Here is an 18,031-nt window from a genome sequence, read left to right as displayed (position 1 = left end):
CTCTTACACATATACTTGAAAATCTTACAATCACACACACACATTCACATTTGTACATCTATATTCCTTTAATCCCATGTCACATTTAATGTGTAGTGTTTGTTATGTAGAGTCGAGGCATTTCACAAGCATTCACTCACTATACACAATGGAGGAGAGCCTTTTGCAGGTGTGCGCTGATGTGTGTATGTCAATGAGTTTTCTAAAGTTGAGGTAAAGCCTCAAGGCCAAAGTGCGTATTGCTAGTATATGCGCGTGTGTGTGTTTGGCTGTGTGTTTTGCTATGCTTGTGTTCAATCTACACCACAAGTACGATTGTGTAATAAATATAAATCATTCGCACTGGCGAACCAAATAAATTTCTAAAACACCCATATCTCTCTACTCTCCTGCTCTCTCTGTCTCTCACACTTTATCTTTCTTGTATACGCCTTGAGATGAAAAACCTGCAGCAAATTGCTTTTAATATCTAAGATGATAAGCAAACATAGCCACTTCCAAGTAAGTAATTTCGTATAAAATATTCTACATTATTACCGTATTATTTTGCTGTTTGTGTGTGTGTTTTTTTTTTGTTCCCTCGTAGATGTGGAAAGTTTATAACTTTTATTAAATTTCAATGGTAGGTGGGGGTGGCAAAACAAGAATTCTAATAAACGAACAACTTTTCGCAGAAATTGTATATTGTATGTTTCGTTTGAAATTATTTATATGATAGCGGTACATTCTTAATAATTCACACAGAAGTAGTAGTGTTTCTTGTTTTCCAAAGAAAATTATTTTACTTCGTTTATATGCAAATAACAACGAGGGTGTTATGGTGCTTTGAATATCATTAGATACCCTTTGCTATTATGTTTAAACTAAATATGTTTTCATGTGGTTGTTTGTGACGTTAATATTTGCTCTATTTATATCAATTATTTGGTTATTACAATGACATTTTACTTCAGTGTTTTGTCTTAACCACCATCTAAAGGGTTATTGAGTAATTGTTAAGATTTCTCTAAAATAAAAATAATGAATTTTTTTATATATATTTAAATTTTTTATACACTTGAATATATTTACTTACATTTTGCATCAATTTTTTCCCATAAATAAAACTGTGGTCAACACTCACCTAAAAGTAAAAAAGAAAGAATCACAACATTAATATTGAAATAAATTTATAAAAGTATTTTTTATTATTGAAATGAATGAATAAAACATTACATTGGTAAATAATAATATGATACACATATCGGTAGTTTTCAAATAAATCGAGTCGGGTTTTTCCGATTTTTAGATTTCGAAAATTATTATATATGAAAAAAAACTTGCCTTCATCCAAAGATTTTGTCTTTACACTTATGATATTGCTATTGATTCCGAGCCAAAGAAAGTAGAATAAAATTTTGACAAAACTGTATTTCTATAGAAAATTTTGTCAAAATTTTATTTCTATAGGAAATTTTGTCAAAATTTTATTCCTAAGGAAAATCTTGTCAAAATTTTATTTCTATGGAAAATTTTGTCAACATTTTATTTCTATAGAAAATTTTGTCAAAATTTTATTTCTATAGAAAATTTTGTCATTTGAAAAAATTTTATTTCTATAGTATATTTTGTCAAAATTTTATTTCTATAGAATATTTTGTTAAAATTTTATTTTAAAAGAAAATTTTGTCAAATTTCTATTTCTATAGAAAATTTTGCCAAAATTTTATTTCTATAGAAAATTTTGTCAAAATTTTAGTTCAACAGGAAATTTTTTCAAAATTTTATTTCTATGGAAAATTTTGTCAAAATTTTATTTCTATAGAAAATTTTGTCAAAATTTTATTTCTATAGAAAATTTTGCAAAAATTTAATTTCTATAGAAAATTTTACCTCTATAGAAAATTGTATTTCAATGGAAAATTTTTAAAAAAAATTATTTCTATAGAATATTTTGCAAAATTTTTATTTCTATAGAATATTTTGTCAAAATTTTATTTCAAAAGAAAATTATGTTAAATTTCTATTTCTATATTTTTTTTTGTTTCTTGGTGTTTTATTCGATCTGTTTCTTGCCATTTATTAAAATTTTATTTCTATAGAAAATTTTGTAAAAATTTTATTTCTATAGCAAATTTTGTCAAAATTTTACTTCTATAGAAAGTTTTGTCAAAATTTATTTTTTATAGAAAACATCGCCAAAATTTTGTTTCTATAGAAAATTTTGGCAAAATTTTATTTCTATAGAAAATTTTGGCAAAATTTTATTTCTATAGAAAATTTTGTCAAAATATTACTTCTATAGAAAATTTTTCTAAAATGTTATTTCTATAGAATATGTTGTAATAATTGTATTTATATAGAATATTGTTCAATATTTTATTTCTATAGAAAATTTTGTCAAAATTTTATTTCTCTAGAAAATTTTGTCAAAATTTTATTTCTATAGGAAATTTTGTCAAAATTTTATTTCTATGGAAAATTTTGTCAAAGTTTTATTTCTATTGCAAATTTTGTCAAAACTTTATTTCTTTTTGTTTCGTGGTGTTTTATTCGATCTTTTTCTTGACATATATTAAAATTTTATTTCTATAGAATATTTGGTCAACATTTTATAGCTATAGAATATTTTGCCAACATTTTATTTCTATAGAAAATTTTGTCAAAGGTTTATTTCTATTAAACTATATTTTTTGTTAAACTTTAATTTCTAAACGAAATTTTGCAAAAATTTTCTTTTTTTTAATGTAAAGTGTATCAAAATTTTATTTCTGCAAATATATATATATATATATATATATATATATATATATATATATATATATATATATATATATATATATATATATATATATATATATATATATATATATATATATATATATATATATATATATATATATATATATATATATATATATATATATATATATATATATATATATATATATAAATAAATTGTGTCAAAATTTTAGTTCTATAGAAAATTTTGCAAAAATTTTAGTTCTACAGGAAATTTTTTCAAAAGTTTATTTCCATAGAAAATTTTGTCAAAATTTTTAGTTTTATAGAACATTTTGTCAAAATTTTATTTCTATAGGAAATTTTGTCAAAATTTTATTTCTATAGAAAATTTTGTCAAAAGTTTAGTTCTTTAGAAAATACTGTACAAATTTTTATTCTACAGGAAATTTTGTCAACATTTTATTTCTATAGAAAATTTTGTCAAAATTTTTCTAAAATTTCTATAGTAAATGTTGCAAAAATTGTATTTCTATTGAATATTTGTCAAAATTTTATTTCTATAGAAAATTTTGTCCAAATTTTATTTCTATAGAAAATTTTGTCAAAATTTTATTTCTAAAAAAAATTTGTCAAAAGTTTAGTTCTATAGAAAATTTTGTACAATTTTTTATTCTACAGAAAATTTTGTCAAAATTTTATTTCCATAGAAAAATTTGTCAAAATTTTAGTTCTATAGGAAATTTTGTCAAAATGTAATTTCTATAGAAAACTTCGGCAAAATTTTATTTCTATAGAAAATTTTTTCAAAATTTTATTTCTATAGAAAATTTTGTCAAAATTTTATTTCTAAAGAAAATTTTGTCAAAATTTTATTTCTATAGAAAATTTTGTTAAAATTTTATTTCTATAAAAATTTTTTTCAAAATTTTATTTCTATAGAAAATTTTTTCCAAATTTTACTTCTATAGAAAATGTTGTCAAAATTTTATTTCTATAGAAACTTTTATTATATACGTATTTAATCGGCCTAGTTTAATATATACCACGTATGGACTATGTGGTATATATTGCGGTGTTAGGGAGTTTTAAGATACCTTGCCATCGGCAAGTGTTACCGCAACCCGAGTAATTCGATTGTGGATGACAGTCTTCAGTAGAAGTTTCTACGCAATCCATGGTGGAGGGTACATAAGCTTCAGCCTGGCCGAACTTACGGCCGTTTATACTTGTTTTTTTTATAAATTTTTATTTCGATAGAAGATTTAGTCAATTTTTTTTTTCAATGAAAAGTTTATCCAACTTTTATTTCTTAGAATATTTTGTCAAAATTTTATTTTTATAGAGAATTTTGCTAAAATTTTATTTCTATAAAAAATTTTGTCACAGTTTCATTTCTATAGGAAATTTTGTCAAAATTTTATTTCTATAGAAAATTTTGTCAAAATTTTATTTCAATAAAAAAATTTGTTAAACTTTAATTTCTATAGGAAATTTTGTCAAAATTTTATTTCTATAAAAAATTTTGTTAAACTTTAGTTTCTATAGAAAATTTTGTCAAAATTTTATTTCTATAGAAAATTGTATCAATATTTTATTTCTATAAAAATTTTGATCAATATTTTATTTCTATAGAAAATTTTGTCAAAATTTATTTCTATAGAATTTGTGTCCAGTATTATCTATTATTGAAATAAATGAATAAAAAATTAAATTGCTAGCCAGTAATAAGAAACAAATATATGTGGTTTTCAAATGAAACGGGTCGAGTTTTGTCGATTTTTATATTTCGGAAATTCTTATATATGAAAAAAATCTTGCCTTAATCCAAAGATTTTGTCCTTACATTAATGATTTTGGTATGGATTCCGAACCAAAGAAAGAAGAATAGATTTTTGTCAAAAGTTTATTTCTATAGAAAATTTTGTCAAATTTTTATTTCTCTAGAAAATTTTGTCAAAATTTTATTTGTATAGAAAATTTTGTCAAAATTTTATTTCTATAGAAAATGTTGTCAAAAGTTTAGTTCTATAGAAAATTTAGTGATATGAACGGAATATGACACCGAAAAATTCATGAGATTTTTTATTATTATGAATAAAAAAGTAACGAGCGTAGTTTCAAATCACACCAGTTGCGTAATTGTTATTAAAATTATTTTTTAGTTGGTATTGTAATTTATGAATATTTATGAATATACTTATGTCCATTAAATACTTGAACTAATTTAAGGTATTTCCACTCATATATCTAATCTTCATTTATAAGTTTCTCATATATGATATCAGACAAAAGTAATTTCATTTGTATAACCCATTAGGAATGCACATATGGCACAAATTTACTTACTCATGCATAAGAATCCTGCTTGGTTATACGAATATGCTCATACACATTGAGACTTTTTTTTTTCATACCTCAAAGGCATTCTAATTTAACTTCTGATGAAGAACAAGAGTTCGCAAGAGCACAGAGCGGAAGCGAATTCAAGACAAAGAAACAAGCACAGTAATAATAAGAATAGCATCCGGTAGCTAGCTAGGTCGAAGAATCACAATTGGAAAAATGTTAATATCAAGAGAATAACGATTTTTTTTTGTAGTAATCGGGGAGAAACATAATTCCACCCACAGAGATATACACCCTCTCATGCTCATACTCATACATATCATACTCATCCAAATGGTTGTAGAACATGAGACAGCATTGGAAAGCACAGAAGAGAAGCATTGTAGATTTGTATCGAATTGAAATGTTAAAGGTCATTGGGAGAGAGAGAGAGAGTAGGAGTGAGAGAGGCTAAGAAAAAGAGTTTGAAACTGTAAACTAAAGTATATGCTAGTCTTGAACATACGAGTATGTGTATAGAAATACATTTTATGGCTTTAGGAAGCATACAGAAATAAGATCCTAAAACAATTGATTATATAAATATTTATGAGATATTTAACAAATAACAATTTTTGCATTTAAATAGAATGACAAAAACAGATAAAGGCCCACATAATTAATCCTCTAAGGCCCAAGTCGGCCTATTGGTGGTCTTTGTTAAAAGGTTATACTTTTAGTCAAAACATACTTAACGACAACAAAAATGGGTAAAATAAAAACAAACCTTAGTTAAAACTTTACAAAAGACCTTCTTGCAGCGTACACTGGATTTTATCGTATTAATTTTGATTGTTTTATTTTCTTGCTTTTGTGCTATAAACCTTGATTATTTTTATAAGCTGACAGAAAGAATGAGCATTAAAGGGTTAACATTGTCTGAAACACTATCTAGCAAAAATAAAATGTACTATTCCAAAAATTATTTCATTACAGTTTGGCTGATATGTATTGCAACACACCTAAGGTTGCTATCATTTCTAAGCCGTTCATCTTACAGCTGAAAAATGTATTTCATCGACGGTTCATTTTATGTTTTACAAGCTAACAAAAGCATTTTAATCCTTTGCAGTCAGAAATAAAGTTATTCGTGATGGAATTCAGGCGTAATAGTGTTATTGCTTTATATTTGGCTGGAAAGTCATTTGTGAGGCCTCCAACCTATAAATTTTGCATCGCGTCCATAAAGTGAAATAAACAGAACCGTTACAACACAAAAATTGATCTCAAAAGTGAAGGCCAGATTTTATTGAAATCCACGCCGCAGTGGTAAAAAAAAAAACTTACTCATGAGCTGAAAATATCGCAAGAACGAATGCAACACATATTGAAAAATGAGTTTGCACTAAAGCCATTAAAGTTCCGAAAAGTGCAAGAGCTCACCGATGCACCACAAAAAATAGACTGGAAGGAGTCAATGATTTCCCTCGTGGCCGGTTACCGAATTTGGTTTTTTCCAAAGAGAATCAATTGAAAATTGAGAAGTTTGTGAATAAACAAAATTATAGGGTTTACTTGCCAAAGCGTTCACCTGACAATTTACATATTTGATTGGCCACTGGAATTCAAGCGCTATAGATGGTAATGGTGTTGGCCGTCATAATAACTGTGGTCGACTCTCGCTCGTATTCATTATCTGTGGGGTCAAAATAAATGTCAAATATTATCGGGAAATATCCTAAAGACGGTATTGAAGCCCTGCACAGTAAAACTTTTGGGTCACCGACCTTTTATATTCCAACGGGACTCAGCACCATTCAGTACGCTTGTACGCTTAAAGAGGAGGTTCCTCCCTTCATTCCTACCGCACCATTGCCACCAAAATCTCAGGATATGAATTTGTGACACTTTTGCACCTGGAGTATTTTGGAGAGTAAGATTGGCACTAAAATATACCAAAATGTCGATCATCACAAGACTGCGCTTCGCCGGGAATTGGAGAAATTACTGCAGAGTGAATTTCGTGCTAAAGGGTGATACGGTCAAAATTTGGTCAAGGAAAAACGCGTGTAAATCGGTGAAATCGTTTATTTGAAAAATCAAATTAAATTTCTTTTTCAAGTTCAATTAGTATAAAATTCAGGAAAAATATTTAGTTAGGCTTTCGCTTTTCCAAATCCGAATTGCCGGGCCTCACACTTGACACCTGCCATCAGATTTTGTACAGCCACCTTGTCGACCTTCTTCGCCGCAGAAAGCCAGTTTGCCTTGAACTGCTGCTCGTCCTTAGCAGTTTTTTTGGTCTTCTTTAGGTTCCGCTTGACAATAGCCCAGTATTTCTCAATTGGGCGGAGCTCTGGCGTGTTGGGAGGGTTCTTGTCCTTGGGAACCACCTGCACGTTGTTGGCGGCTTACCACTCCATGGCCTTTTTACCGTAATGGCAAGATGCCAAATCCGGCCAAAACAGTACGGAACAACCGTGTTTCTTCAGGAAAGGCAGCAGACGTTTATTCAAAGACTCTTTCACGTAAATTTCTTGGTTGACAGTCCCGGAAGCTATGAAAATGCTGCTTTTCAAGCCACAGGTACAGATGGCTTGCCAAACCAGATATTTCTTTGCGAACTTTGACAGTTTTATGTGCTTGAAAATATCTGCTACCTTTCCCCTTCCTTTTGCCGTATAAAACTCCTGTCCCGGAAGTTGCTTGTAGTCGGCTTTGACGTAGGTTTCGTCGTCCATTACCACGCAATCAAACTTCGTCAGCATCGTCGTGTACAGTCTCCGGGATCGCGCTTTGGCCGTCGTATTTTGTTTATCATCGCGATTTGGAGGTACTACCTTCTTGTAAGTCGATAGTCCGGCTCGTTTTTTGGCTCGATGCACGGTTGTAGACGATACACCCAGCTTATTTGCGGCATCTCGGAGAGAGAGGTTAGGGTTTCGCTTGAAACTACCGGCAACTCTCTTTGTCGTCTCAGCGGCTTCCGGTTTTCGATTTCCCCCCGATCCAGACTTCCTGGCTGTCGACAAACGTTCCCCAAACACTTTAATTATATTTGTAACGGTTGATTTGGCAACTTTTAGCGATTTTGCCAGCTTTGCGTGCGAGTAGCTCGGATTTTCGCAATGCGCGAGCAAAATTTTGATACGCTGCTCTTCTTGCTTGGACGGCATTTTGACAACTGAAGAGTGAATTTCAAAATCAAAATAAGAGCAACATTCTACACACACGCCTTCAAAATGAGGGGTGTTCAGGTTTTTTAAATGCAAAATTGAAAGAAATACGTCAAGTTTATATTGACCAAATTTTGACCGCATCACCCTTTATTGTAACTATGCATGCCAAATTTAGTCAAAATCGGTTCAGATTATATATATAGCTCCCATATATACGTACACCAGAGTTGGGGAAATATGGTAGACTGTTTCATATTTTAGACCCATTTTCAATTGAATTTTCCTCCAATTAACCGGATAGCGTTAGCCGATTTCAATTTTAATTCTAGAGATTTTGTAGAAGTACAAAAAATTGTCTCCATTATAAGTAGTTGAGATGGTAACACAAATATTGGTTTACATAGTGGTGAAGGGTATAATATAGTCGGCCCCAACCGACTTTAAAATTTACTTACTTGTTTTTGACTAGATTTAAATTTTATGTCTAGAAAAGTTTAAAAAAGTTTGTCCAAATCGGTTCAAACTTAGATATATGTATATGGGAAGTTCTATATATAGAACCCAGCAAATTTAAATGATTTGAGATGTTAGAGGATATGAAACAGCGTTCCATTTAGAGAAATTTTGAAACATCGCTAAAAAACTTTTTTGGTGTTTGGTCAAAATTGGACCCATAGTATGCAAGGCGAGCATCCTAACCATTGCACCACGGTGGTTCTCCAATAATAATAATAATTTTGACAACATTCAAAAAACTATAACGATTTTCTTGTTTTCATTATATTTATAACAGTCACCTTGTATAATCCCTTTCCGATCTTAAACCTCGAGCAACTTCATACTGATAAAATTTGCTTTAGAAGAATTTTTTTTTCAGCCATTCAGAAGAATACATATGATTCTACCCAAGTGCTCACTGTCAACCTATTAACTTTCTAATATTTTGCTGTATGACAATTCTAGCGGCCATTAGGTTAACATTTTCATCCTTCTTTATCGCATATACGTAATGTTTGTTTGTTTTCCCTAGACTCGACTAAGTAAAAACGATCCACATTAATGTCTGTAACAATTTAAATAGAAAATTGGCTTAAATGGATAAAGGTTGACTCAACCCAACCCAACGAATGCGACTAGTTGTCATTAAATGAAAAATAAAATTCTGACCATTTTATAATATTAACACGTACACCAACACACACACACACACTAATACACTGAAATTGGATGTGTAATAAACATAAACTGAATTTAATTTAAATGGGTTATGTTGGCATAGTAAACAAAATTTTCGGAAGCTTAGCCTACAGATATTTTTGGGAAATGAAAAAGCTTTGCAGATGGGTGTAGTGTTTGTGGCAGTAGTTGATGACATTTAAATTATTCAAAAGATGACGTAGGTAAACTATTTTTAGGATTTTTGGAAGGGGGGGGGGGGTTGGCAAAAACAAATAATCCTTGTTAAACGTTTTACATCTCCCCATAAAGTGTTCGACTTTATTTGGTGATATTGTGTACGGGTATCTATTAAATTTTCGGTCACATTAAATTTAGTTCATTTTAAGTCTTTTCAAGTTTAATTACGGGGGTACCGTAAATGGATCGATATAAATTATCGTATTTATTTATGTGTGCAAAAAAGACCTTAGTGTCACATTTGATGCCAATTGAACTCTATATTTCAAATTTAAAGCAATGTCGGTCCTATGTTTAATGAATAAAATAATGATATAAATATGATCACATACCAACAGTCTTCAGTATATGTATTTCTAAACAAGTAAAGAAAGTTCAAAGTTGGACGGACGGTGCTCATTGTATTATACCCTTCAACACATTGTGGACCACAATTATTAATATCATCTCAAATCCTTAAAATATATAGCGAGCTGTATAAAGGTTTATATTCCCATATCCATGAATTTGAATCTGAACCGATTTACACAAAACTGTTTACACTTCTACAAAATCTATGTACTTAAAATTTAAATCTAACGTTATGGGACGAAACACAATTTTAGTAGAAACCAAGTAAAGAAAGTTTGAAATCGGACAGGGCAGACTATAATATGCCCTGCACCACTTTGTATTTAGATCTACATTTCGATAAAAATCCCAAATCCTTCAAATTTGTTGAGTGCTTTTTAAAAAGGTCTATGTTCCCATTCACCAATATTTAAAAAAAAAATCAGTAAGAAATAAAATTTTGTGAAAATTTTCTATAGAAATAAAATTTTGTGAAAATTTTCTATAGAAATGAAATTTGACAAAATTTTCTATAGAATTAAAATATTGACAAAATTTCCTATAGAAATAAAATTTTGACAAAATTTTCTATATAAATAAAATTTTGACAAAATTTTCTATAGAAACCAGTTTTTGACAAAATTTTCTATAGAAATAAAATTGTGAAAAAAAATTATATGGTAAATAAAATTTTGACAAAATTTTCTATAGAAATAAAGTTTTACAAAATTTTCTAAAGAAACAAAATTTTGAAAAAATTACTATAGAAATAAAATTTTGCAAAATTTTCTATAGAAATTCAATTTGACAAAATTTTCTATAGAATTAAAATTTTGACAAAATTTTCTATAGAATTAAAATTTTGACAAAATTTTCTACAGAATTAAAATTTTGACAAAATTTTCTATTGAATTAAATTTTTGACAAAATTTTCTGTAGAAATATAATTTTGAAAAAATTTTCAATGGAAATAAGATTTTGACAAACATTTTCTATAGAAATAAAATTGTGAAGAAAATTGTTATATAGTAAATAAAATTCTACAGAAAAAAGGTTTTAACAAAAATTTCTAAAGTAACAAAATTTTCTAAAAAAAAACAAAATTTTAACAAAATTTTCTAAAGAAAAAAATTTTGAAAAAACTTTTTAAAGGAACAAAATTTTAACAAAATTTTCTAAAGAAAAAAATTTTGAAAAAATTTACTACAGAAATAACATTTTGCAAAATTTTCTATAGAAATAAAATTTTGATAAAATTTTCTATTGAAATAAAATTTTTACAAAATTTTTAAATTTTTAATTTTTAACAAAATTTTCTAAAGAAACAGAATTTTAACAAAATATCCTGTAGAAATAAAATTTTAACAAAATTTTCCAAAGAAACAAAATTATAACAAACTTTTCTAAAGAAACAAAATTTTAACAAAATTTCTAAAGAAACAAAATTTTGAACAAATTTACTACAGAAATAAAATTTTGCAAAATTTTCTATAGAAATAAAATTCTGCAAAATTTTCTATAGAAATAAAATTTTGACAAAATTTTAACAAAATTTTTTATAGAACTAAAGTTTTAACAAAATTGTCTAAATAAACAAAATTTTAACCAAATTTTTTAAAGAAAAATAATTCTAACAAAATATTCTGTAGAAATAAAATTTTAACAAAATTTTCCAAAGAAACAAAATTTTCCAAAGAAATAAAATTTTGCAAAATTTTCTATAGAAATTAAATTTGACAAAATTTTCTATAGAATTAAAATTTTGACAAAATGTTCTAAACAAACAAACTTTTAACAAAATTTTCTATAGAACTAAAGTTTTAACAAAATTGTCTAAATAAAAAAAATTTTAACCAAATTTTCTAAAGAAAAAGAATTTTTTTTTTTTGGTTAAGCTACACTTGTAGTTTAGTCAATGCATGGCTTTAAGCTGAGATCAAAAACAACAATAACGATTGAAGAGAAGCCAACAATAACAAACAAAACGAATGAAGATAGAGGAAGCACGCTCAAAAACAAACCCAGCCAAATACATTCAAATCGATGATTTGAGTTTGGCAAAGGAAAAGAGATATGCTGGCAAATTTGTTTAGGCAGTAGCCGACTATCAAACCCTTTTTCGGGAGGTTCAAGTGCAGTTCACTTTGGGTTGAGTGAATTACCCGAATTTATTCTGATAATTGGTTGATAGTTTTGCTGCAAGTAGAGGATGCTGAGGAGGAATGTGGTAATTCCGAAACAGCTGTACATCCAACCATCTTGCAGTCTATAGGGCTTTGCCCAAATAAATTTGACAAGCATACTTTTCCTCTGTCGGTTAAGCTACACTTGTAGTTTAGTCAATGCATGGCTTTAAGCTGAGATCAAAAACAACAATAAAAAGAATTTTAACAAAATATTCTATAGAAATAAAATTTTAACAAAATTTTCCAAAGAAACAAAATTGTAGTAAAATTTTCTAAAGAGAAAAAAATTTGGAAAAAATTTACTATAGAAATAAAATTTTGCAAAATTTAAATTTGACAAAATTTTCGATAGAATTAAAATTAGAAATAAAATTTTGACAAAATGTTCTATAGAAATAAGATTTTGACAAAATTTTCTATAGAATTAAAATTTTGACAAAATTTTCTAAAGAAATAAAATTTTGACAAAAATTTTTATAGAAAAAAATTTTTTTTAATTTTCTATAAAAATAAAATGTTGACAAAATTTTCTATAGTAATAAAATGTTGACAATATTTTATTACTATAGAAATAAAATTTTGACAAAATTTTCTATAAAAATAAAATTTTGACATAATTTTTCTCTACAAATAAATTTTTGAAGAAAATTTCTGCCAATATTCGACATACGGATGTAGGTATATGGTATTAAAATAAAATTAAAACAAGTAAGGAAAGTCTAAAGTCGGGCGGGGCCGACTATGTTATACCCTGCACCACTTTGTAGATCTAAATTTTCAATACCATATCACATCCGTCAGAATTTGATAGACTTCTACAAAATCTATAGACTCAAAGTTTAATTCGACTAATTCACTAAGGTGGAGCACAATGTTAGTACAAAAATACAGAAAACATTTATATCTGAAGCAATTTTAAGGAAACTTCGCAAAAGTTTATTTATGATTTATCGCTCGATATATATGTATTAGAAGTTTAGGAAAATTAGAGTCATTTTTACAACTTTTCGACTAAGCACTGGCGATTTTACAAGGAAAATGTTGGTATTTCGACCATTTTTGTCGAAATCAGAAAATATATATATGGGAGCTATATCTAAATCTGAACCGATTTCAACCAAATTTGGCACGCATAGCTACAATGCTAATTCTACTCCCTGTGCAAAATTAAAAAAAAATCGGAGTTAAAAATTGGCCTCTGTGGTCATATGAGTGTAAATCGGGCGAAAGCTATATATGGGAGCTATATCTAAATCTGAACCGATTTCAACCAAATTTGGCACGCATAGCTACAATGCTAATTCTACTCCCTGTGCAAAATTTCAACTAAATCGGAGCAAAAAATTAGCCTCTGTGGTCATATGAGTGTAAATCGGGCGAAAGCTATATATGGGAGCTATATCTAAATCTGAACCGATTTCAACCAAATTTGGCACGCATAGCTACAATGCTAATTCTACTCCCTGTGCAAAATTTCAACTAAATTGGGGTAAAACTCTGGCTTCTGGTATTAGTCTATATCGGGCGAAAGATATATATGGGAGCTATATCTAAATCTGAACCGATTTCAATAAAATTTTGCACACTTGACTATAGTACTAATTGTTCTTCTTGTGCAAAATTTTAAGTAAATTAGGGTAAAACTCTGGATTCTGGGGCCATATAAGTCCATATCGGGCGATATATATATATATGGGAGCTATATCTAAATCTGAACCGATTTCTTCCAAAATCAATAGGGATCTATTTTGAGCCAAAACACATACTTTGAAGACGATTGGACTAAAACTGCGACCTAGACTTTGATTACAAAAATGTGTTCACGGACAGACGGATATCGCTATATCGACTCAAGAGCCCACCCTGAGCATTTTTGCCAAAGACACCATGTGTCTATCTTGTCTCCTTCTGGGTGTTGCAAACATATGCACTAACTTATAATACCCTGTTCCACAGTGTGGAGCAGGGTATAAAAATAAAAACGATTGTTCGAAATATTTCAAATAAATTGTTATGGTTGTGGGCATTAAAACGGATCGATTCAGCCCATCTGCTAGTCTAGTTGAAAAATGTGTTTAGTTGAAAAAAGTGAAGTGTTTTAAAAGTCGGAGTCGAGCAAAATTTTTACGACACCGACTCCAGCAAAATCTTCAGACTCTGACTCCAAGACTCTGACTCTAGAGCCGACTCTACACAGAAAAAAAGGTGTCTTGTTAATTTTAGGACCAGTTTAACTTCCACATAGTTCAAAAAATTTACTGTAATATAGTTCATTTTTCGTAACCACTGCGAAAATTAACTTAGCTAAAGGAAAACTTATAAAACTTCAGTAAATGTTTTTTAGTTCACTAACTACGAAATGGGACGGATTTTTCCTTAAATAAATTTCCAATACAATAGGTAATGCATCGTTGATTGTATTATAAAAAGACATAGGCAATATAAAAATCTTACTACGAAATGTGGACAATTTACTAAGAAAAATTTTTGTATGGAAAAAAATTTTTGTAGTAAAAATTAACTTAACCACAGTACCGATTCGTATGGCGGCTTCCTACAGCTTATTTCGGTTTTTACTATAAGTTGGAGTATATTTCCTCACATTGAAAATTTTAGATAAAGTAGAATAAAAAGTAGTTAATTTAATCCTTGACGGGTGTATATAATTTTTTATGGATTCCTCGTAAATTTTGAATATATTTTACCTTATCCTATAGATAGAATACCAACTAATCAATAAACGTGATACTGGAAATTGAAGTGAGAAGAAATTATGAAATTATTGCATCATCTTTTTTTTTTGTTTGTGTTTGTTATTGCGATGATGTTATGGAATGTGTGCTGTTGGTATCTTTTGTGGTGATAGTTGTTTTGTTGCAATAGCGAGATCAGAAAGGGATCATGTGTGTGTGTGGAGTTGTTTTTCTTTACATATGTGTCCTTTATGACTATTTGTGTCTTTGAGTTTTATTGGTGCATTCAATTCTGTTGATGCATTTATGAAGCGCACACGTGGTGCGCTTGCGTGCGGTATTTGTGTTTATTAATAAAAATACATTTATTTCGTAACATTTTAGAAACTGATAAGTGAATGGTGTGATGTAAGAGAAAACAAAAACACTTTATATTGATAAAAAAATAAATAACTCTAAAATAAATCACATATTAAGAAACTGTATATTTCTATTAATAATTTAAAATTAGTGCGGTTTTAAATTGGTTTACATAAGAATATTCATAATGAGTGGTAATAAAATGATCTATATTTACTCTACATCTGGATCACAGTACAATTTTTTGAGTCTATATTTTTATGTTATAGCGAGTCCTTAAGGTGTGTACTAAGTTCGACTTTAGGTGCTAAAATCAGAAATAAATCAGTAAGAAAAGTATAAAATTATACCCCTTCGATGCAAATTTAAATATAACTTGATGGAGAATAGCTCGAAACAAGTTTTTTATTAAGTTTAGATTCTTTAAATGGATTACACGATTAAGAACAGAAAATCGTTTTTAAGCTTATGTAGAACGCTGTTTTTTTTTTAAATTTAATATGATGAATCGTTTTCAAGTTATTCCAATATATATAGCGGAAGTGCCTTCATTTTGAACATAACCGTATATCTCAAAAAGTCGAGCTCTTAAAAAAATAAGTGTAAATTTGGATTCAGCGACCTCAAATTACTAAATTTTAAATGAACACAAAAACGGTTCAATTTTGTTCCCATGTATTTCTAAAGAAAACTAATCATGAAAAATTGGGATTTTAGCCACTAAACTCGAACTTAATATCCACCATAAATACTAAATGCTATATTGACAAGTGGAAATTATATCTAATTTTATAATATTTTTATTTCATTTATATTCTGAGAAGGATTTCAAAAATGTCCCATTTGTGCATGGATATGATTCCACTAATGTAGTAATTGGATGATTTTTTTCAATGTGGTAAGTTTTTCGTCCATTTGTAATAAAGCCAAAATTTCTATTTATTAAAAATAATTTTCATTTGCAGGATGACAGCAAATCTAATGGTATTTTTTGGAATCTTCTTACTGTTTAATGCTAACTAAGCTGATATCCCTATTTGCTCTAAGAAAATTCTCTTGTAAGTTAAAGATCAAAATACCATAGAATTTGATAATATTTTTATATTTTATATACCTTTTTAACTTCAGAGGCTTATGACGCAAATCCACACAACAAAAACTAGCGAAATCGGTGAAATTGGACAAAAATGAAATGAAAATAGCAACTTATGGCATATATATTTCATATGGATAAAAAATGGAAATTGATATTAATTAGTTTCATTCTACTAACATAGAATATTACTCTTTTGAAGAAGCAATTACTAACTACCGAAAAGTAACAGCATACAGCGTACGAATAAAAACATTTCTTTTATTGTATATCATAAGCCATAGTTTTATGTAATATAATAATAATTTTTTGAAATAAAATACTGGTAGTTATGAAAAATTGTCTTATATTGTACGAAAAATTTCTTAGTTGTATACAGGCTTGTTGTGCCTTTAATTCCTCAATTTATTTACTTCTTTGAAAATTATACTGATAAACAGTTTATTTGAAACCAATTTCTAAATATAGGATTCCCAAAAACTTGTTCATTTTTCCGGATAGCAAGAATATTTTGAATGAGTGTAAGTACATTCTTCCCACAGCGTAGTAAGAATGAACTAAAATACGATGCAATACATAAACTTATTTATAAGAAAATCATGAACTTATCTAGATGAAAAATATCTTTGGCGCCAAATCATGGTCATTCTTACTATGGGTTAGTTCATTTTTCGTAAACAATAGTAAACTTTTTTTTCGGTGTAGATTTACACTACAACTTAGGTGTCTAGAAATAGTTCATGACTCTTCCACATATAGATCCAGTTGTTTCCAATGCTTAGTACATAGTGATTGGGTTTCATCTTGCCCACATTGGCCTAATTTTTTCACATTCTAAAAACTATTAAGTTTAAAATGCCATTTTACATGACAGATGCTTAGTGTCATTCCATTTCTTTGGCTCCAAAAACTATCGAATTATTTCAAAATTGCCATATATATTTCATTTATTTTTAATAATTAAAAATACGGATTTTTGCTTACACAAAAGTCATTTATTTTAATGCGCAAAACTAAGTAATTATGGCCCTTATTAGGGCTTGCAAATAACTACAGAAAATCACTTATTAAAACTGGTAGTAACCTCCGGCAGATGGTCATTTTTCAAGAATTTACTATTCCATTTTCTTAGTCCAGAAGGATGGGTGAAAATAAATGACTGGTCATTTATAGGGCCTTGGTGATTATTTGCTTTCGAGCCATGAAACAAACAAAACGCTGGCCAGGCACATTTAATTTGGTGCTAAGGACTATTTCAACAACAATTGCCATTAATATTTCTCATATTTCCGAGGCGATTCCCCCTCTCTCTCTCCCTTACTTAGTTTTGGCCTTATGCTTTTCCTTGGAAAGCACTTCATCTTCGACATTTGTCTATCAATTTCATCTAAGAGGACAAGGGAGGGGGCTTTACTAACTAAACGACAGGGAGGGCAGGGTGAGAGTATCCATTATCATTTGTTTGCATTTGGGTTTTTGTTTATGCGGCTCGAACCTTAATTGCACACCAGACAAGCTGTTTACTTATGGCCTTGTAAATGACGAAAGTAACATCAAAGGATTGTCTATGGACTACCCACATTGGATAATGGAAAATATCTTGTACGTAACATATTTTTGGGTCTTTTCTTAGAGCATGATGATGGCATCATTTCTAGGAAATCATTGTTAATTAATAGAAATAAATCAGGTGTCACAAAAAATAAACAAATTGCGAATATTCTT

At 28.6% G+C, this 18,031-nt stretch overlaps 1 long non-coding RNA gene across 1 annotated transcript in view; it reads right to left on the bottom strand.

The window, feature by feature from the left end:
• Positions 1-998: 998 nt before the first annotated feature.
• Positions 999-18,031, bottom strand: part of LOC142237589 (uncharacterized) — a 146,502-nt gene continuing 129,469 nt past the window's right edge. Inside the window, exon 3 of the long non-coding RNA XR_012722518.1 lies at positions 999-1,123. This is a non-coding gene — a long non-coding RNA (uncharacterized LOC142237589). The remainder of the gene's footprint in view (positions 1,124-18,031) is intronic.

This window comes from Haematobia irritans, chromosome 5 (assembly GCF_050003625.1).
Source record: "Haematobia irritans isolate KBUSLIRL chromosome 5, ASM5000362v1, whole genome shotgun sequence".
Classification (NCBI taxonomy): domain Eukaryota; kingdom Metazoa; phylum Arthropoda; class Insecta; order Diptera; family Muscidae; genus Haematobia; species Haematobia irritans.
The sequence above is the reverse complement of the archived record's forward strand: the minus strand, read 5'-3'. Positions and strand labels throughout refer to the sequence as shown.